Genomic DNA, 21,443 nt, shown 5'->3' on the forward strand with positions numbered 1-21,443 from the left:
ACCCAGAATCCTTTGTATGTCTCAGAGAGGATGAATTGACACATTTGATTGGATTTATTAAAGAAAAGCCTGTTACAGTTACTCGCGTGGCATTGAGTGCATTTTTGTGGCTGTTTAATGGATCATGTTTGGGCTGTTGTTGCAAATTCATTGCACTTATCTCAACGGGAGGAAGTTACTTTTAGCACTGGAGTTTTCCAAATTAGGAGAAGTAGTGGTGGCACGGTGGCACAATGCTTTGCACTGTTGAATTCCACCCTCTGTGTGGAGTTTGCATGTTTTCTCCTGGTACTCCAGCTGCCTTCCACAGTCCAAAGACATGCTTTAGTGGGGATTGGTTAATTGTAAACTCTAAATTGCCCTTCAGAATGGTTGTCTGTATCTCTGTTAGCCCTGTGACAGGCTGGTGACCTGACCAGGGTGTACCCTGCCTCTCACCCTAAGACAGCCGGGATAACCCCCCCGTGACCCTGATAAGCGGCAGAGAATGGATGGAAGAAAAGGTTGTGTAGATTTAAGACTTTTTCGGTCTAAAGAGCTTTGGCTCTAGGATATTATTGACAGAAAATGCCTCTGAAATCTGGCCTGTTTGTTAAGTACTGTATATTTTAGGTCTTTAATTTTGAAAACATACACTATCAATGAATTATAATACCTGGTGATACCTATTATAGTCCAATCAATACATGATTTGAAGCATGATGTTGATATTGGATTTTTTTTTTCTTTAATTTTATGGTTTTATCCCACAAATACTGGCAACGAATATTTAACAAAGCCAAGTTTTATCAGCAGAAACTTCTATCCTAAGGGCGTATTCAGTTCGAATTGAATAGGAAATGCTTAGTTGAAAGAAAAATTCACATAAGACATAAGTTGGTAGGGTAAAATGTGTAGTGCCTCAAGCAGCTGAAGAAGATTGAAGGGTTACATTTGATGTATATTCTTGTTAGCATGGGTAAGTTAGAGTCATCCTGTTTTGAATAAACTGATGAGATGAAAAATACACTGAAAAAAAGGGACTGGCCATCTCTTGGATTTATGTAAGCATCTTGCATGTATTTAACACAATTGCCTCATGTTTTAAAGATAAATGTAACTATATAGTGTAAAAACTACATGATATGCAGAAAGGGTGTATTAAATTGTTCATATCATGTTCAGGTGAAGTAAGTCAATAAGATAGCAACGTTAAATCTCGTGAAACCACGCGTGATTTCATCTCGCGGGCTTTGGATCGTGGTTTAAAAAATGCATCCATCTCAGTCAAGTCGAGCAGCCAACTCTACGTTTTTTGGTATGTCTTGATTTTTTGAATTAATGTTTACCATATTTCAGCCAAATGTAGTTAAACGTCTAGAGTGCCGCCATGTAACATGCTAAAAAAGAGCCGTTAGCTTATTTGCTGTTTTATCTGTTGTCAAAGAATTGGCGCTTTTTCATTTGAATTTGTCTTTGGCACAAGAGCCATTAAACCTAATTACGAGGCACTCACAACATAATTTGGTTTTCTGTGTGAATAGATTTGCCAACTGACTCTTCAGTTACATTGTGTATTTACTGCACCGTGGTGTTAGTGAGATTTTGGACATTGAACAGCTTTAGCTAATATCATCAGTGGCATTATGCTAGCTTACATCCCTACCCTTCCTGCCCTCACCTGCTGTCCTTTTGTTTTTGTTTTTTTTTGCTGCACATTGAGAGATTACCTCTATTCTGCATTTCACCAGGAGTCAGCTGATGGATTGTGGGTTCAAGGTGTTATGGTAAGAAAGTATATTCTATTTTCGCTTAAGGTTTCTGTAACTTAATTATAATAGGTTTTTTATAATTATTAGGTGCATGCATACTCAAATAGACCACCCTATTAATACAACTGAGAAATCCAAAATCTGCCATAGGTTTAACTTATACCTGTATGTATTGTCAGAAAGGTGATTACTGGACTCACATTAATGCACACTTGAACTAAAATGAGGTTGTAACTTGTGGGTTCTTGGGTTGCAAATCAGAAACAAACATCTTTGGATTTTTTTAATCCCATAAGATCTGGAAACACAGTTTTTATTCAACAAAACATTACTGATTAACCAAGCACAGTGCCTGCTGTTATTTCAAAATAATTTTATGTCATTTTAGATGAAATGCAGCATTCCAGTGCATCCCAACCTTGCCTTTACAGTCAAGGTTTCTGACGGAGCTGAGTTTCTCTCTGACAGTCTGCTGAAAGTGTTTGGGGGAACAGGGCACAAAGCTAAAGGATGTAGCTGCCATGATGACAGTAAGAACTTTAAAATTCTTTAACTACAAAGTGTATATGTATTGCATTAGGTCAGTAAAAGATTTTTATGCTGCATCCATTGAAACAGTCAACTATTACCCGTGAGTACTGATTCCACCGAAAGGATGCCATAATTTTCATTATGCATTTACTGGCCCACTGAGAAAAATTTATCTTTTTAAAAAAATAAATGTTCTGGGAACTATATATTCATAAAGTTGATGTCAAACGGGAACTTTTGATATTTCTTTGTAGATGCTGGTGTTGCATGTTGACTGGTTTAAGTTTTTGTCTGGGATCATTTTCTTCTGTGCTACTGAAAAGTTCACAAATCTCTGTTTTCTTTGTTATAATACTTTAGGATGACATTAATGCTCGAAGGGAGTCTCATCAAAGTGCTCCGCATCTGTGTGAAAGACAATTGCAACATCTTGGTGCAGGAGTTCATGGTGAGTGTTTTATGAGTAGATTGTGGCTTTGCAACATTTAAAAATGCATTTAGTTATCCACTTGATCCTCATTGGACTGGTTAGGACCAGTAGTCCTCTTTAATAATTTGAAGTTCACATGAGGCCTGGTAGCGAACTCGGCCGCCCCCCCTTGAGGCCCCACCCCCTTATATTAGGGGTCACATCAGTGTGAAAAAACTTTAAATTTGTCATTCTAGTGAACAAAGGAAAATCCCACCAATATTTACATTAGGTTTTGTTTGAAAAAAAAAAAGACCAACAGCTAACCAAATTGTGGGGCTGAAAGTCTAAATTCTAACATCTTCTGAGTGACATAACCTGGATTTCTGATGGGCCGGTGTCTTTCTAACAAAAACTAATGTAAAGCATTTGAAATTATTATGTTTTTCACTCTGTCTTAGAAACTCTGTTAGACCATGAATGGCAGCATGGCAGGCAACTCTTTGGCTATAGCTATTTACTATGTTGCTTGCATTGGTTTAAATTACTCTAACATTAGAACTGGTAGATTCAAAAGAGATGAGTTTAAAAAGGAATCTTAAAGAAATGTTTTGTGTTTAACCAGGACTTGACTGAGGCCACTGCACAGATTGAGAAAACCACAATGAACATCTGTCTCCAGAGGATGCACCAGGCAATGACTTTTCTGATGTTGGCATCATCATCGAGGGTATAGTAGTTCTTCAAGATCTGGATAACGTGACCTTTGCAGTAGCCATGCTGTTTGGACCTTTTTTATTCCTTCAATATGAGCTACCCATCACAACTCTGCTACACTTTTGAAGGTGATTCAAAGGGTGGTAATGGAGTTGGATGCAACTCAGCTCTCAAGAAAAACTCACAACTAAGACAAAACTGCTCCTGCAAGGAAAGCTCACTGTTATGCATGCAAGCTGATCAGCTCTAGGTGAGAGGACATTTAAATCTCACACTTGTTCTGCTGCATTTTTGAAGCTCAATTCCAGGAACAGATCGCAGGGTTCATTTTTATATACTCTGCAACTGCCATGAGGACGAGCCGTTTTTCTTGTTGTTGTTTGTTTTTCCTTTTGCTCTGTACAGCATTTTGGCAGCATTTTTAAATTTCTCTTTGTATTTTTTCTTTCTTTTACTAGTGAAGAGATGTAGCATGAACAGTTATGCAGTCTAAATATCCCATATGGGTCGTGTGAAATGGTATTTTCAGCTTCATTCAGTTGAAGTAAAGAACGTTGAATATTTCTAAGTGTGCTGTTTTGAACCAAGATGTCACAGTATGATCAGTGCTGTAATTTTTGACAGTCACTGTATCAATGTTATTTTTGCATCTCTTGAATAAAGGTTTTGACCTGCAAGTGCTAATTTCTTTAGTTATTGATGGTAAAATGGGTAATGTTAATAGGAAGGTGTTTGCCAATTCAGTAACCTAATTTAATGTTAATGGAAACTAACATTACCTCAAATTGTTTAGTTATAATTGTTGTTTAACTGAATCTTGACGTCAGAGGCCTTAAATAGAATGTTTTGATTTGTTCTTTCCCAACATTTTTCAAAAGAAACAGTCTAATTTCTTTGCTGTGATTGATTCCAGAGAACACGGAAGAACTGACATTATTTAACTGTTGATTTATGTAGATTCAGTGGAGGAGTAATGTCAGTTTAATTCTTTACCTACTGTCAATGCAGTGAAATTAGACATTTTGTTTTGAAAGGTTACTGGTGGATGCCAGCAACCATCTTGGAAGAGAACAATACAATCTGTTATAAGGCCTCCATTTGAAAATTGTGTATTTGATACTAGAATATAATAGCAAAATGTAATTTGAAGATAACATGTAGCATTTAAGTGACCAAGTAGTATTGGGTAAAAGTTATTGAATGGTGTTGGGATAAAGTGAGAAAATTGTGAAGGATTAAAATATTTCAAGAGCTCAAATTACTTCATCAAAACATGTTTAAGTCACATTTTATCAACACAAATTGCACAGGTTTATTGAACATGAATAAATTGTGTTAATTTAACTCAATTGTTTAAGTTGCTGCCAAAGCAAAACATCTGTGTGCAACAAATGTCCACCATTGAATTAAGTAAATCCAACAACATATTTTTTTCAGTGTAGGTAATTCTTGCCAGGTCATGCACTTCTGGTTTGATTTCGAATCACAGCCCATGAAGAGTCATGACTTCCGCGCTCTCTCCCCAAACTTCTGCTGACTCCTCATCTCTTGGCCTCAGGGTCTTGTCAGCAGACGGTGGCATACACAGCAAAGATGTCACGCTCATTCTTGTGCTGTCTGGGACTCTTAAGGCAATGGCACGGCGACAGGAACAACACATTGGTTTCCCAAAAGTGGCAGCTGAGATCAAAGTTAACTTGTTCTTGAGTACCAGATTCCCAGATGTCATGTGGGCAATAGATGGAATACAAGAACTGATAGTACAACATTTACACAAAGAGGAGGCACATCTACTGCACGGATGTCCAAGGTGTCTGTACTGTGAAGCGTTTCTTTCAAATGTAGTTTTCAGGTTCAACTCCATTTTACTCATTCAGACCACATGAGATAATTTGAATAAATCTATGTAATCCCTGTAATCTCCTAGTCTCAGCTGGTTTAATAGCTTACAAGGTTCAGCCTACAGAGATATTAACGAATTGTGTGTGGGGGGGATTAAAATATGGTGCATTGACTATATAACACAATATCCATTATTTTGGTTTCATGGCTCTAAATTACAGGCTTTAGCTAATCTGTTTGTTTCAGATTTTTATGCATTAGTTAGTTACAAATTGGAATATAAGTTTCCTATAAGTAGTGACTGGAAAGTTTGGGTGAAAGCTGTATAGAAACTGGAAACTCGGTTACAACAAATCCAACGTGGCATGAATTCTGCATTAGGCCATCAGCTAAATAGTCATGGACATAAATTTCCCACAAACACTTGTAATTGACAACTTTCTGAAATTGTCTTAAGCCTTAAATAGCTTCCCCAGCTGATTCTAAATTTGCCGTGCTGCTAATTTGCACATGTCTAAGTAAATACTTATACAAGTGTTTGGAAGTTCAGTCCTCAGAGGGCGAGTGTTTCTTAGCTGATGTGACTGATATATTGCTCTATGAACAAGCCAGCTGTCTTATTGGCCCAGACGATGGAGAAACTTCACTGGCTCATCAGAAAACCTCTTCACGCTTTAGCTATGACTTTTACTAAAGGCCACTTTCAATAAATGTCAGGCTCCAAACATTGGTAAACAGTTTTAGCTCTGATCAAATTCCAGAGGGGTGCTATACACGGTGAGGTTGCCATGTCTGCAGGATTACAAGGGTACCACTTCGGAAATGGCACATTAAACAAATGGAGCATTTCCCACTGGTGACGGCAGTATTTATTCCCACCACTGAGGAGGCCTGCCCTTTCACTTCACGTCCTGCTCAACCAAACTTTAAACCCCTCCCCATTCCTACGCATTACTGATATGGACTTGCTTCGTTCTAGTTACAAACTGCAGATTTGTGAGTGCCTGCGAGCCTGTCTGCCTTATCCGTGATATATTTCTGTGTTGTAGTAAGACACAGGAATAGGCCACAAGTAATTCAATTCAATTCAATTCAATTTTATTTATATAGCGCCAAATCACAACATAAGTCACCTCAAGGCGCTTCATAGATACAGAGAAAAAAACCCAACAATCATATGACCCCCTATGAGCAAGCACTTTGGCAACAGTGGGAAGGAAAAACTCCCTTTTAACAGGAAGAAACCTCCGGCAGAACCAGGCTCAGGGAGGGGCGGCCATCTGCTGCGACCGGTTGGGGTGAGAGAAGGAAGACAGGATAAAGACATGCTGTGGAAGAGAGACAGAGATTAATAACAGATATGATTCAATGCAGAGAGGTCTGTTAATACATAGTGAGTGAGAAAGGTGACTGGAAAGGAAAAACTCAATGCATCATGGGAATCCCCCGGCAGCCTATATCTATTGCAGCATAACTAAGGGAGGATTCAGGGTCACCTGGTCCAGCCCTAACTATATGCTTTAGCAAAAAGGAAAGTACAGTTTGACATTAAGGACATGCCAGGCCAAGGTGCTTTCAATCCACACGCTTCCTCAGACCATCATAGTTTGCCATTCAACATATCTATCGTCATACTACTTCCTCATTCAGACATACATAACCTTATTACTGATTTATTACTATCTTTCACATTTCATTGATCTTTTTTGTTTGTTTTATTTGTCTTTTTTTCTTTGTTTAAATAAATTGGTTATTAATTGGCCTTCACCTCGCGTCTTATCTTTCTGTCACAGTGTACGAGCCCGGCTGTGTGACAGCTTGCACCAAGTTATTGGTACATTTTGTCTCCATGATTTTTCCCATTTCTCACACAGGCAAGTTTTACTTAAACATTGATACAGAGAATTTGAAATAAAAAAAAAAGATTGCATCAATGTTTCTCCTGCTCTTTCTTTTGATGTGTACCTGTGATCTTGCTGATGTTTTTCCCTGCAGTTCTGCAAAAACCTCAAACATAACTCCCATAAAGAAAGCAATGAACATGACTGTCAGCCTAACTTCGCTTCTCAGTGATTGCCAACTTAATACGTAGTACTTAAAATTAAATCACCCATTATACAATGTTGTTATTATATCATCCATTTAAACGTTTGAGTTAAAGGATGTGGGATTTTGTCATTGCCAGTTATGCACTGATTGCTCAAAAGAAATATGAAATCCAAGTAACACTTAAGAAAAAAGTCATGCCTTTGTCACAAAGACATACAATATAAAACATTTTCTTTGTGCGCTGTAAAATAAAATACATATTTAATAGGGGTGCAACGATACACAAAATTCACGGTTCGGTTCGGTTCGATACTTTGGTGTCACGGTTCGATATTTTTTCGATACAAAAAAAATGTTCATGCCTTTTTAATTTGTCAATTTGTTATTAAAATTATAAATATATATTTTAACATAAAAGTACAGTTTTTAAATTTAACCCTAACCCTTGTGCGTGTTGTTTTTTAGCTCGTCATATTGCAGCCACAGAAATTCTTTTGTCCATGAAACCATAAAGCTGCACTTTCTTTTTGCCTTATAGTCTGATTTGTCATAACTTCTCCGTTTTGTGGTAAGCTTTTCTTTGGCTGTCACTTCTTCACCCTGACCTGTCTTATTTGGCTCAGCAGAACTAAAATATATATCTGTCTGTGAAGGTTCTCAGTCATCCAGGTCATCGTAGTGAAATATATATCCTGCCACACTCACATAAGCTCAGCGATTCTCTGCGCGATCAACCTCTCACATGTTTAAGCTGCGGGAGATTTCACTTGTCATGTTTGCATAGTAAGCTAACAATTAATAAGACGATGTCAGAGGAATTGGTGCACAAATTATCATCACTCACAGATCAGTGCTGTCGCTCTCTATACACAGTTCGCACGATTGCAAAGTGAAAGCAAAAAAACAAGCGCAAATTCAAACACGATTTCAATATGTCACATATTGACAGTGGCTCACCCAATGACATAATTACCCAGCTACATTTCTGAAAGAATGCAAAAGCATTGACATATATTTTTCCTTCCTACAATAGCCCGACAGGCAGGGCAGAGATAGCCCCGGGACATCGGGCTAGCGATATTGCGAGCCCTGTATCTGATTGAGGAATCACTCATCTTTGGAAAAGAGAGTTTATTACAGAGAAATGGCTCTTTCCAAAATAAAAGCTATACTATCCGCTTCTTCTGGGCTATATTCTCAGCAGCATATTAAACATATCAGGTCTCCATAAGGAGAATCCTGTGCTAACAGCTGTCTAAATGACTCGGCTAAAGTTTGTAGCATGCATGCTTGTTGTTTTTGTCTTTGCACTAGGATGATGTCGGTGTAAATGTGCAGTCATATTCGTTGTGTTCCCACTAGTGCTTTCAGGTTAATCTCGTTGAAATAACCTTAACGCCACAACACCGCAAATCTCCGTTAACGAGCTACCCTATACAGAGGGGCTAGACGGCCAACACGTTAACGAGCTAACTGCGCTAACACACTAGCTCCCACCCATGTAATTGAGCATTGCATGGCACATCCAACATACTGTTTTACTTTAGTCCATGACTCGCTTACCTTCAGGGTCATACGTCACATGAAAACCAAAATAATTCCAAACGCCAGATCTGAATGAGGGTGGGGAGGTCCACTTCTGTCTGGCTAGCTTGCCCTGCGCTCTTCCTTCTGACCATGCTGTCTGTGTTGAGTGCTCAGTGAATCTGCGTTCGACTACTCCGCCTAGGCTGCACTCTCGAGCCTAGGCGGAGTAGTCAAATGCAGATTCACTGAGCGCTCAACACAGACAGCATCGTCAGAAGGAAAGTTGATAAAATAAATTACAAATTTTGTATTGTTCTTTTTTTTTTCTCCCCTTTGGTTTTCTTTCTTTCTCTCCCCCTCTTTCTTTCATTCTTTCCCCCTGTCCTATCCCACAGTCATGTCTGTCCCGTTTGCAACTGAAAATAAAATAAATTCATAATTATAATAAAGGTCAATCAAATAGACCAATATGATGATCCACTTAAAATAAATCCTCTTGGCATCTTTCTTGGCCTCAAGACAACAATTCTGATGGCTATAGATCCAAACGGGACACAAAAAAAAAAAAAAAAAAAAATTGAAAAAAATTGTATTGTTCGATACATATGCGTACCGAACCGAAAGCACTGTATCGAACGGTTCAATATCGATACGAATATCGTTGCACCCCTAATATTTAATTAAAAACACTTAGAAATAACCCAGCTGCTGTAAAGTCCAAACATGGTAAAAGACGCCTGATGAATTAACATTTCATAATAATATGTTGGATTATGTTATATTTTAGAGGAATACCAAAATATAATTACTTATTTAAAATTTTGTTATTTATTTATAGAGCATGAGTCTCTACATGAGATGATTTAAGAGACATGGTTTAAAATATCCTTCACAGAACTATGAAGAAAATACAGCTAGCATTATTGCTCTCATAGCTCTCATAGTATGCACCATAAGCTTTTGCTAGCTAGAAGACAGCTGAGCGCTAAAATCCACAAATGAGCTGAAAGCAAAAGACAGGTAATTACAGAGTCTATAGGCCATACAGGCCAGGATGCCCTGAAGACACAGTTTATCAGCTAGAGGCTTACATGACTAAGTAATAGTCTATGCTTCTGGAAACTGTGTGATTTATGGCTAATAATAAGTTAGTTAATGTCCTCCTGATCCACATCTCCAATATTTTGATTGTTCATTGTCCTTGTCGGTCATCGTCATCCGCGTATTGGGGGTGACTAGCCTCTGAGAAGAGATTATTGATGTTACTGTCATCAGGCGGTCACCTCGGAGTGCTCAGAGCGATGAGTACTCTTCACTGAATTGGTTTTTAATCAAAAAAATCGTGTGTTAAAAACCACTGAAGCCTGTTTGCTGTGAAGAGCCTGAGTGCATGTAAAAAACACAAAAAGCAAAATGAGCAAACAAACATAAGCAATTATGTTTCTCCAAATGTAAAAAAAATGAATGCCATGAAAATTCTGTCGAAATAAAAAAAAACAAGGGGGAAGTAAATGAATAGAAATGAATTCACAGCTATTTCTATTTTGATTGTGTTTCTTCATTTTATCTGAATACTGTACCTTATCAAATAATGGGACATTATTACACTTCATCTTTCACAGCCGTGTGTTATGTCAGCCCAGCTGGATATTCATTGGCTGCACTCCATCAAATATGCACATATACTATAGGAGGCATGACTGAATATTAGCACAACAATGGCGAAGATAAATAAGAGGATGAAACTTTTATGAAGGGTATTAAACCACCCTTATTTACCTTCTGTCACATTCCAATCAAGTTTCAAGTTTCCATGACTTGTAGACTAGCAAAGGTCACCAATATTGATTGCATAACAACATCACTTTGGCCTTTATGAAAACACAAACACGTGTGTTAATTTATCATGCTATTCTTTGTTTGTTCATCATATTACTTTACGTAGTGAGCAGGTAAAAATGGTTGTTCATAAATACCAAACAAATTAAGAATAAAACCATATGTTTATTTACTGTTCTTCTTTCTTGCAAGCTACTATACATATTCCTTGGATACAGGCGTGTATAAGTGTTTGATGAACATTTATTTAGAGATATCCATGATAACTAATTCCAGTGACATGTACCGTACACGTAATGCAAACAACTTTGTCAGTTTGTTACTTGTTGATCTTTAGGCTTTGGCTCCTTTGCCGGAGTCTGCATACGCTCGGCTGTGTCATCAGTCTGGGTTCTTGGCTAACTTTGCGTTGGCATGCTCGCAAAATAAAATCAGCTGATAGTCGCAGTGTGTGCAGATGAAAACCTTTCTAACACAATGCATAATACTTATAATTATAAGGTGCAGTTAGAGAATGTAGATGCTAATAATCCAGGTACCCTAGGCTGTTTTTATAGGAAGTGTAATCCAGATTGATGAATGTGTCTAGGAAGAGTTAAGAAAGAGACATACATGTATACATATGCTGCAATCATCATAGTTGAGTTCTTTGGAGGGAAACTCAATAATCCTGAACATGATCACTGGTTTCATGATTCGTCCTCTGGGGATCATGGAAGTCTAAAACTTTTATGACACTCCATTGAGAAGTTTTTGAAAAACTTTCTGGACTCAAAGGTGGTTGAATGATGGCTGACTGACAGCCAAAACTGCCATGCACAAGCCGAGCTTCTATAGGGTTTGGGCTGTAAATATATTAGATGGAAGAATTATCGTCACGCAGAGGAGGAACCTTGATTATCATCTTGTGGAGTGCGGTCCCCCTTCCCAGGCAATCTCCACTCGACAATTTAATTAATGTGACTCTGCTGACTCCATGCGACCTCATATGTGCGATCTGAACTACCCCAAAACCAACTGTGATGATTTAAATGTCTGCAAACCTTCTGGCATTAGAACACATTATGTTGAAGACAAGCTTCCAGATTTATGAAATGGATTACAAAACCCACATTATTATGGCAGCTTTAATGTTATCTGTATACAAGGGGCAGATCTGTTGTTTCTGCTTTCGGAAAATACAGCTTTAATTTGTTTTAGCAAATTCCTAGGGCCTTTTTCACATGACAGCCAATGGAGAGCGGCTGCAAGACAGATGGAAAGCAGCCACTTTGGAAGGGCCTGGCATCTTTGTTGGCGGAGGGGAACACTTTCTAAAGTTGCAGAACATTTTAACTTTTTTAGAGTAGACAGACTGTTTTTGTTAGTTAAATAATCACAAAGAATATGTGTAGGAGGTTTCACCTTACACAGCTGACACATTATAGCTGAAAGTAAGGCGGTAGAGTTAAGCTAGAGTGCTTGAGTCTTTGTTTGAACGCTGCACCCCTTTTGTCTACACTTTCTTTTTTTAACAAAATTTTACCATGGATAAAAGAAAAAAAAATCTTCAGAGGAACACATGTAGGTTTAGCCAATTCACGGTAACACACTGCCTAGCATTACTTTGGTTATGCATGATATATTATGGCTTTATCACAATGCCTAGCAACCGCAAATGAACAAGCTAAAATGACCCATTCGTAGCATTTATTATGTGCTTGCAACATCTTATAAAATTATGGTGTGAAATTAAGTTCATAATTGATTTCCACGAAACTTGAATTATGTATGATATAGTCTGACTTACCTAGCGACCACTTGCCAACAAGTTAAAATGATCCATTTGTAGGGTTTACGCACCCACAACACCTCAAAAAAGCACCATATCGTTTCAATTTCACAACGAAAATATCTCACTTATGTCCGCAAAACTTAAATTATGTGTGATATAGTATTATATACTATCACCACATTGCCTAACAACTACTTAACAACAGACTAAAACCATAATACTGTAGATTCGAATATAAATAGTAGGTAAAAAAGCAAAAAATACACTTCAGCTATCTTGACAGTGAAGAGAAGAATAAATTTGAACTATAACACACTTGAAATTTGTCTGTGTTATAAAAAGTCTACTTACATATCATAGATTTATATAAAATGTATTTAATTTTTTAGGATAGACTGGTGTTCCCTGCTTTGCATTTTAGTTCACATCTTATATGATCATAGAAGCTTGATATTTCTATAATTGCCACGTACCGTCTTTGATTGAACTTTTTTCTCCCTTTTTTAACTTGAAAGTCAAATTCTAATGAAAGGCGTACAGTAACTGCTTCAATTAATTATGATATTCTTGCACTTCTAAAAGGAACTAAGTTGACTATGCAAATGTAACTGAGTGTTATTAAGCTTTACATTTTAAGCAGGCAGTCATAATGTCAAAATAGTACATGTCAGTTTGTGATAAATTAATAAAAAATATTCATGATTAATGACCCAGGGCTATAGTCAATATGAATTTTAAATGAACACAGTGTTGGAGTGAAGTCAGAGGGCTTTTCCTTCTACTGTAGATGGACAGAGTTGGAGCAGAAAAACCATGAGTCTGGGACCATAGCTTCAGAACAGTGTGTCAAGTGATATTTATAGCCCGCCGTAGCTCATACTTTGCTGTATATCCTGCATGTGTCCTTTGCTGTAAAAATGAGGTCTTTTGTCACTTTAACCGGTATGCATGTGTTATTTTTTTCATTATGTGAGTGGATGCCTGCAGCAGTGTCACCTAAACTTTCTTTTATCTGAAACCACTTTTCCGAGCAGTCATTAAAATTCTGAGCTGGACTTGAGGGCTACACACAAACAGACTGATCCAATATTTCACCGCCAGTAATACATAAAGCTGTATAAACAATATGCATGCATAAAAACCTTGCAAATGCCTGTTCCCCATTCGTAAGAAATTATGGCAAGGATGTGCATACCCCATGCTTACTTCAGATCATGTTAGTTAAGTAAAAAAGAAAAATAAGAAGTGACACAATTTTGCATAAACCAAAACAGAGTGTGCATTGCTTATTGTCATTATATGCTTCCTGTTTACACAATCAGACCTATGCAACACTTGACTATTGACTTTATAACTTTATAGTACAACTATTTATTCATATATAGTTTTTGGCAATTGCTGGTGATATAAAAAGCCTGTTCTTCAGCCTGATTTAATAGGCTCTGAACTAGTCTCTCATTTCTTTTTTTTCATTATGTTTTTTTTGTTGTTGTTTGTGATTCCAAAACAGAATCTAACATACTTGTCTTTAAATACTTCATTGTTTCTTTCTTCACAAGTTGGATGTTGTCTTCATAATCAAGTCTAATTACTTCTTTTAAAATAGATTTTATATACAAACAATGAAATAAAGAATGGTTTACAGCCAGTAAATGTAGTGTTTTTTCTATGTACAAAAAGAATATGTATGCACAGTTTGCCAGTGTTATTAGAAACAGTCTCTACATAAAAGTTTAGACATGGTTCTCATAAACAAAATGAGCTGTCGTGGTTATTTTCAACGCTACGTTTGCACACAGCCAGTTTATTGGCCTCTCTTTTTTCTTTTTTTTGCCTCAGATAACCTCAGACGAGATGAATAATAAAGTCCAGCATGCCACGGTGATTCCTTATATCGACACCACCTGATATGGAAATACACTTTTCTTCTCACCTTTTCTCCTTTTCATTTAATCCATCAATAGGCTGTCAGTTATAGGCTGTACTCACTTGCACATGAAAAAAAAGGGAAGGGAAAAAAAAATGCTGCAACGATAGCATCTAAGAAGCCTTTTTGTGACAAAAGAGCTTTGATTCCCTCCCCCATAATACTTTGAAAAGGATGCCTATTCCTGTCTTCCATTTATGTGCACCACTGTGATGAGGGCAGCTGAATGCCACACACACATACACATACGTAAAATAAAAAATAAAATAAAGTGAAAGCTTGCCCTGATTGCTGGCTTGATTACTTTCATTGATGTGGATGACAAATCGGCATGGTGGCAAGACTGGCAAAGCAGAAAAGGCAGCAGGGCACCAGACTGAAAGGCCCTGGAAGCACTCCTGCATGTCTTTAATTAACATATGCGTGTCAAGGGATCGTCCAAAAATGGCCTCATTGTGCTCAAGTAAATTAAGAAAATCTCTATCCCTGCATCTCTTTCTGTGAAAGGAGTCTAGTTTTTCATTCCTGTGCCGCTGCGTGTAAATGTATCTGTCTGCTTATTTATGTTTCGCATTTTCTTTTGAAGGGACTAGAGATTTGTTACATTCACATTAGCACTGACACAGCTGCTTAGTACTTCTGTTCAACAATCAAAATTTAATTTGTACATTTTCTAATGCACAGCTTGCAGTGTTGATGTCTGTAGTAAACTGAGTGCACTCCAGTGAAGCTGCGTTTCACTATAGCGAGCGAGCCCACTTGGATTTTGCAAAGGCGCTTAATTTGGGATATCAAATTTACAAAGCAATAATTACATTGTCTAGTAACCTTTTAGCTGCATGGATAATCTCATGAGAGGTGAGGATATGCTAAGTTAAAGACACCTTCAAGCAAAAGGATTGTTCAAAACTAAATAGCAGATAAGCTGAGTTTTGACTTTTGATAATTCAAATAGGCACGAGTCTAAACCAAAACCAAAATAAATCTTTTGTCTTGTCATTCAGTGAATTAATGTTTTGTGTACATTAATAAAATTATCAAAAAAATATCCGTTCTTGCTATATCAATATGATGCCATTTACTACTTTTTGATAAAGCAGGTGCTTTTTTTTCTTTTTTTGACAACTTCCCCTTACACGACACAGACGGCTCCATTGTTTCCTGTCAGAACTGATTGTTTCATTTCGTCAAATGCAATGCTTCTTGTGCACCGCAGGCAACGAGTGCATTGTGCCTCAGGGTTGTATTAGGCACAGACTAATGTATGATTAAACGTAACAAAACCCGCCACTCATGTTAGTTTTTGATTTACTGCTTATTTATTCACAGAAACACGAATGACTGATCTAATAGGAATCCAGATAAGAAGCTGGATTTGAAACAAACAGAAAAAACAATGTGTGTATACGTTTTCTTTTTGCATTAGCGATCTTGACTGTAGCTGTTAAGGTCTATTTTTCAGAAAATCCCAATTCAATTTCCCCACACCGAAACAGAGCCATTATCTCTTTTGTGTCATGACTCAGCCAGCAGGTGCAGATATGAGCCACCGCTGTCTGATGGAAACAGAACGTATAAATGGCAGTCAGAATTCTGAAAATCATTTTTCTGACTTTGACTGAAAGCCGATTCTCTTATGAGAACAATCGCCACATCTGAGAGAAAGCAGCGAATCCTGCCGTATCCCTGAAAACTGCTTCTCAGCTTTTTTATATTTATCCTCTAAAAGAGCTGTCTGCACTTGCTTTGTACCTGCTGTCAAGCCATCACATGCATCTGTTTGTACAGACTGAAGTCTATTAAACAGCATTCTTGTACCATTTTGAATCAGCTTATTTGAAAATAGAATGAATGAAAAAAAGAGAAATTCTCCTAATTTATAAAAACGTGTATTGGTTTTTTTCACGGAAAATAAACTGACACTTCAGTTACTTCAGCTTATATTTCAACTGCTGCCACTGCCAACATACACACTTCAGCTTTTCCCCTCAACTGACAGTGCAACTGCTTTTATCTCTTACACAGCTGGCAACTCAACCATCTTAAAAGTGTGTTCAGACAGAAAGTGAAGGAAATGTTTTTGCCTTTTGCCCTTCTTATAAATTGTATCTGATTGTGACGCCACTATGTATTTACTACAAACAACCAATAGACCACCTTTGTGCTAGCTGTGTTGTAACTAGCGAGACCCGAGTGTACAAAAGAGAAAGAAATTCAAGCTTACTTCTCCCGTAAATCCAAAACTGATCCAACTACGAAAGCTGCATGGCATTCGGTCTGAGTGCGCAGGTATATTTCAACAAATGCTCTCATTACCTCAGCATAAAATGACAGCTTTTCTAATATTCTTCCTGAAAAGAATTCAGACTTTATTTTAGAGTTGAGTCACTACAGAATAGGATTAGAGTCATGACTTTTAACATTTTTCTCAGAATTTGAAAAAAAGAATTCTGAGATTTAAAAAAGTCAACATTTTGATTTTAATCTCAGCATTTGGAGGGGTTTTTTTTTCTCAGAATCATAAAAAGTGCGAATTTTGATAAAAAGTCAAGGATTTATCTTGAGTGGTGAGTCATACAGAACACATGTTACTGTCAGATTTTGTCTTAGGTTTTTAGTCATCGATTTTATTCTGCTGATTTATGAACAATTTTCTAATAATGAAAAGAGACAAATTTAAAAAAAGCTACATTTCTTTGCACAACTAACACTCACACAAATATGGTCTATGCACATGATAAGATGTGACATTTATTATATTCTTTCCAAGAGCCTGGCTTGGCAAAATCAAATAAAACACTCAAAAACTTGAAAACAGCACTAAAAGAATAAACCAAACTAATCAGAAATTATCTTAATAACGGAAATGTGTTAAACTTACACTAATGTGAAGACACCATTTATTATACTTAAGCACAATAAGGAAACAACTTCAGGGGCGCAGATCCCATGCATCTGTACGCCACTGTGTGATAGCTAACAGTCTCTCCATGGCGATCGCTAATTCCCCACCTCGCAATTTGAAATGAAAGAAGGGAGGCTGCACTACTGAGCCTCTCTCAAAGCACAGCACCATGGCTACTCACCAGAACATGGCCGAGTGAATAGATGAAAAGCCAAGCATGTCGAGAGCTGATGTCAGTGACAGCTACACTGAAGCCTCTGTCTACATTTTTAGCTTTTTTCCCTGCCAGAAAGGCCCTTTGTCCTGTCTGTGTACTTATTTTATTTGAGTTTCACGTATGCTTTCATTAATGACTCTGAGCTCCTGTTAGTTTCACATATAGCATGTGTTTAGTGTCCAGACATAATGCTAATTTAATGGCAATTCCTGTTTGTAATTATGCTATTGTGTAGAATATGATTTGTAGTGGGTTAAGGCTTCCTGTGCACCATCAGTTTCTCAACAGGAAACAATGCCAGAGTGCACCGTTTTCAGTGTTTCATATTTTTCTTACTTTTGAGATACTGTACTACCTTGCTAGAAGACAACCTGTTGAGCCCTGATCTTCAAGCAGCTCTGTGAAATATCTTGAGGGCGATGCCTGATTAAGGGCTCTTGAGCAACAGCTGAGGCTGTTTAAGTGTACAGGATTGAGTATTGCTCACAGGCTGCCTGTAGGTATTGATGTTTATATCCATTTTAGGTTGTTCAGTCCACTGAATAGAAGAAACACCTTCTGAAAAAACATCCAAAGCCTGAAACATGCATCTTTTTATTTGTATTTTCTTTTATGAGACTTTATATTTGTATTCTTTTTGTATCGCACACAGATAAGCAAAACAGGGGAAGGGGGGGGGGGGGACAAAAGGATTAAACATTATTCAAGCACTACATGCATTTTTTTTTTGTTTGACTCAATGGTGAAAATGAAAATTCAAATGCTAGAATAATTTGAAAATGTTGTGCAGTAGTTTTAGTAAAAGGACAAGCGTGAATCAGTGGGTTGTTATGGGTTCTTTCATGCTTTTTACCCTTCTCCCTTGCTACAAGGTAAACAAGCAAACACAAAGCTAACAGGCTGGTCCCTGGAGAACTGCCTGCATACAAAGTGATGATAAGTGTCAGCAATGATTTCAGAAGGGTTCGTGTTCAGATCCCACCCCTCCTTCACAATCCCTGGGAGCGCCTTTGAGCTACACTGCCGTGCAGCACCGTGCCGCATGCTGTGTTACACTCACCTCGGGGGAAGCGAAGAAAAGAATAACAGGAGTTTACATTTTAGCAAATATGGTGCTGAGGGAAAGGAACAAGAGTTGAAACTTCAAAAAGCACCTGAAAATTAGCAGCAAAATGGATTCGATTAATGATAGAGAAAAATTATTTGACTTGGCTGTACTTTTAAAAACCTTCACCAAAGTAATACATCTTTTATGTAGTCTGCAATTTTGGACTGAGTGTGTGGAGCCAAACGCTGGACTCTTCTGTCTTCTTCTTTTGCAAACAGAGCTGGAAATGTTGCAAACCAAACAGTGCACTGAAAAGACCACATACTGCGCTTGACCCCCGACCCTGCTTGCATACTTTGTGGCCTGTCTGCTTTGTCCTTCTTGTCCATGGCATTTACCGGAAACAAACTGCTACGGATGGCTTCCTCGAGATTAAATGTTGACTCTCCCCAAGACTGATAATTTACCTTAGGTTTGTTCCTGACAGCAGGAGATGGTGAATAAACACAGTAGGCTCCATAAGAGGGGTGACATATGCATGCTTAGGCCTGAGGACGCAGCCACTGCAATCATCATGGCCTCAGTGCTGAATCCATCAGCAGGCTGATGGATTCCATTAATAAAAGACCTTTGGTGTTATATCCTCTCTTAAGCTTATACTCCATCAGCACCACCGAAATAATATTGACCTAATCATTCTCTACCCTTGAGTGCTGAAATACCATTGTTATTTATACCGTAATGAGATGTTGACATTTACAGATAAATTGAAAGACGAGTTTCATTATTGTCTACTCAACTACGCTTATCTCTCTCTCTCTCTCTCTCTCTATATATATATATGTATATATATATATATATATATATTAAAGTGCTGAAAAACATTTTTCTCTGTTGCTGCAAGGGAAAGTACAGTAACTGTACTTTTTCTGGTCTTGAGCTCTGGGTCAGGTGCGGTAAGGATATTAAAAGTTTTGTAGCATCAAAGAAGTTCTGGCGAACCATCAGACGGCTCTAGAAGGTAGAGGCCAGGGCTTTGCCCTGACTTTTTTCATCATTGATAGTTAGCTGCTGATCTCAGCTGGGGATCATACAAGGGAAGAATTCCTCAACCTACATGTCACGTTATCTAAGAGGAAGATATGCCGGGAAACTATTTTTGAAGCTTACTCATTTCTCTGGTGGAGTTTATGAAACTAGTAAAGAAGCACCGCAGGGGAATTTTGCTAAGCATGGAGAAAATTTCCTCAGGGATGCAAAGTGCTCTAGCTGTTTTCTGGCTGTCATTGGGAATGTGCATTTTCAGTATCACTTTAAGGTCAGGCTCCTGGAGGAAACAGACCAGTCTGACAAGGATGCTGACAAGGAGATTTCACGTGATGTATCTCAGATTGAGGAGGAGCAGAAGTTGATCAGGTCATTTCTACCAAAAGTCACTGCAAGGAGTTTCTCTTTGGAGTTTGCACAGCCACTTTGTAAGAGATTTATATTGGTGTTCACTACATTTTTGGAGGTATTGCTGAATCTGCAACAAGCAGCTGTAAAGCTATTTAAATAAAGATTTAGTTCAATTTTATCTTTAAAACGAGGACAAAAGCTATGTCTTACGTCCAATTGGACAACAAGGTCTTAAAGGATACCAGTGTTCTGACATGAACAGCAAATCTGAAACCTGCTATAGGTCTCTAGGAATTGATTAACACTGAAATAGAAATAGACGATGTTGAATAGTCCTTTTCTTGCACATATAAACAGTATTTTAAATTTACTTTGATAGAGTTTTACCTGACATGAGATGTTTATGTCCAGGTTTCATTAACAGCAAATGGTGTACTTTTCAGTACCTGAAGATAAAACTGAAGCAAAAGAGACCTGCAAGTAAGCAACAGCTGAAGTTGGCTGCAGTAAAGACCTGGCAGGAGGAAACCAGCATTTAGTGATGTTGACAGCCTGCAAATGATTTCATCCAAATATCAAAAACAATCCTTGTATTTGAAATTATGTTAGTTCCTTCATATTATTTTGAGCCTCTAATGGAGGACAGCATAAAGAATGATGTGAAAATTGCTGTGGACTCTTAATAAAATACTTTTTTTTTCACCCCCTTAAATTAAACACTCAAGTCTGCACTTCAATCACATCTTGGTTGCTTGATTTAAAAGCACTCTGCCAGTGTACAGAAACAAAATTTCACTGTCCATATACTTTTAGACCTAACTGTAGTAGGAGAAGGTCAGCACAGTAAAACGTGATGATGTGGTATATTGCCAAGAAGTCAAGTGAACAGCTGTTCTATCTCATGTCACAATTTTGAGCATGACTTTTGATATTCTGTCATTTCAATACGGCTTTGGCTCTGGCTGTAAGAATCCGAAGTTTACTTCTTCCAAGAAAACCAACTCTACAGTATCAAGAAACACACTTTTCTGATATATCCTGTAGCTCTGAAAGTAAATCTGATGTTATAGAAATACCATCAAGGTTGTCTGATCATATGCTACAAATTAGGGTATGGAGTTTAAATGAAGTGAGCATTTCAAAGGGCAGAGACATTAATGAAAGATACAGGACAGCTACATTAAGAGCTCTTGTGTTTTCAAAGCTTGAGTCCTTCGATTTTATATAAGTGCAGTACTCGCTGACTAAAGCAGCAGTTTATCTTGCAATCATTGCCATTGTGTACCTAATACTTTTCAGAAGCTGTTTGTCTCCAGTCTTTTGCAGAGAAAGGAAGCTGGACCAAAAACACAGACAGACAAAACCCAGACGTAGCTGATATTATTGTTCTCAAGATTTAGGTTGAGACTTGAAGTGCGTTCATTACTGCCACAACTTTTTCGTATACACTTTTAAACACTGAATATCAAGAATCAGATGTTCTGTCATGTCAAAGATGATGAAGTAAAG

The 21,443-nt window shown here is 37.7% G+C and overlaps 1 protein-coding gene and 1 long non-coding RNA gene across 2 annotated transcripts in view; both read left to right on the forward strand.

The window, feature by feature from the left end:
• The window catches only part of LOC308385940 (cadherin-7-like), a 123,553-nt gene that overhangs the window by 25,232 nt on the left and 76,878 nt on the right, over positions 1 to 21,443 (forward strand). The gene's annotated exons all lie outside the window — the stretch shown is intronic.
• Positions 1,553 to 3,475, forward strand: LOC308385942. The gene is made up of 4 exons (XR_013969674.1): positions 1,553 to 1,766; positions 2,140 to 2,281; positions 2,643 to 2,730; positions 3,317 to 3,475. It is a non-coding gene; the product is annotated as an uncharacterized lncRNA (long non-coding RNA).

Source organism: Rhamphochromis sp. 'chilingali' (genome assembly GCF_963969265.1).
Source record: "Rhamphochromis sp. 'chilingali' genome assembly, chromosome: 18".
Classification (NCBI taxonomy): domain Eukaryota; kingdom Metazoa; phylum Chordata; class Actinopteri; order Cichliformes; family Cichlidae; genus Rhamphochromis; species Rhamphochromis sp. 'chilingali'.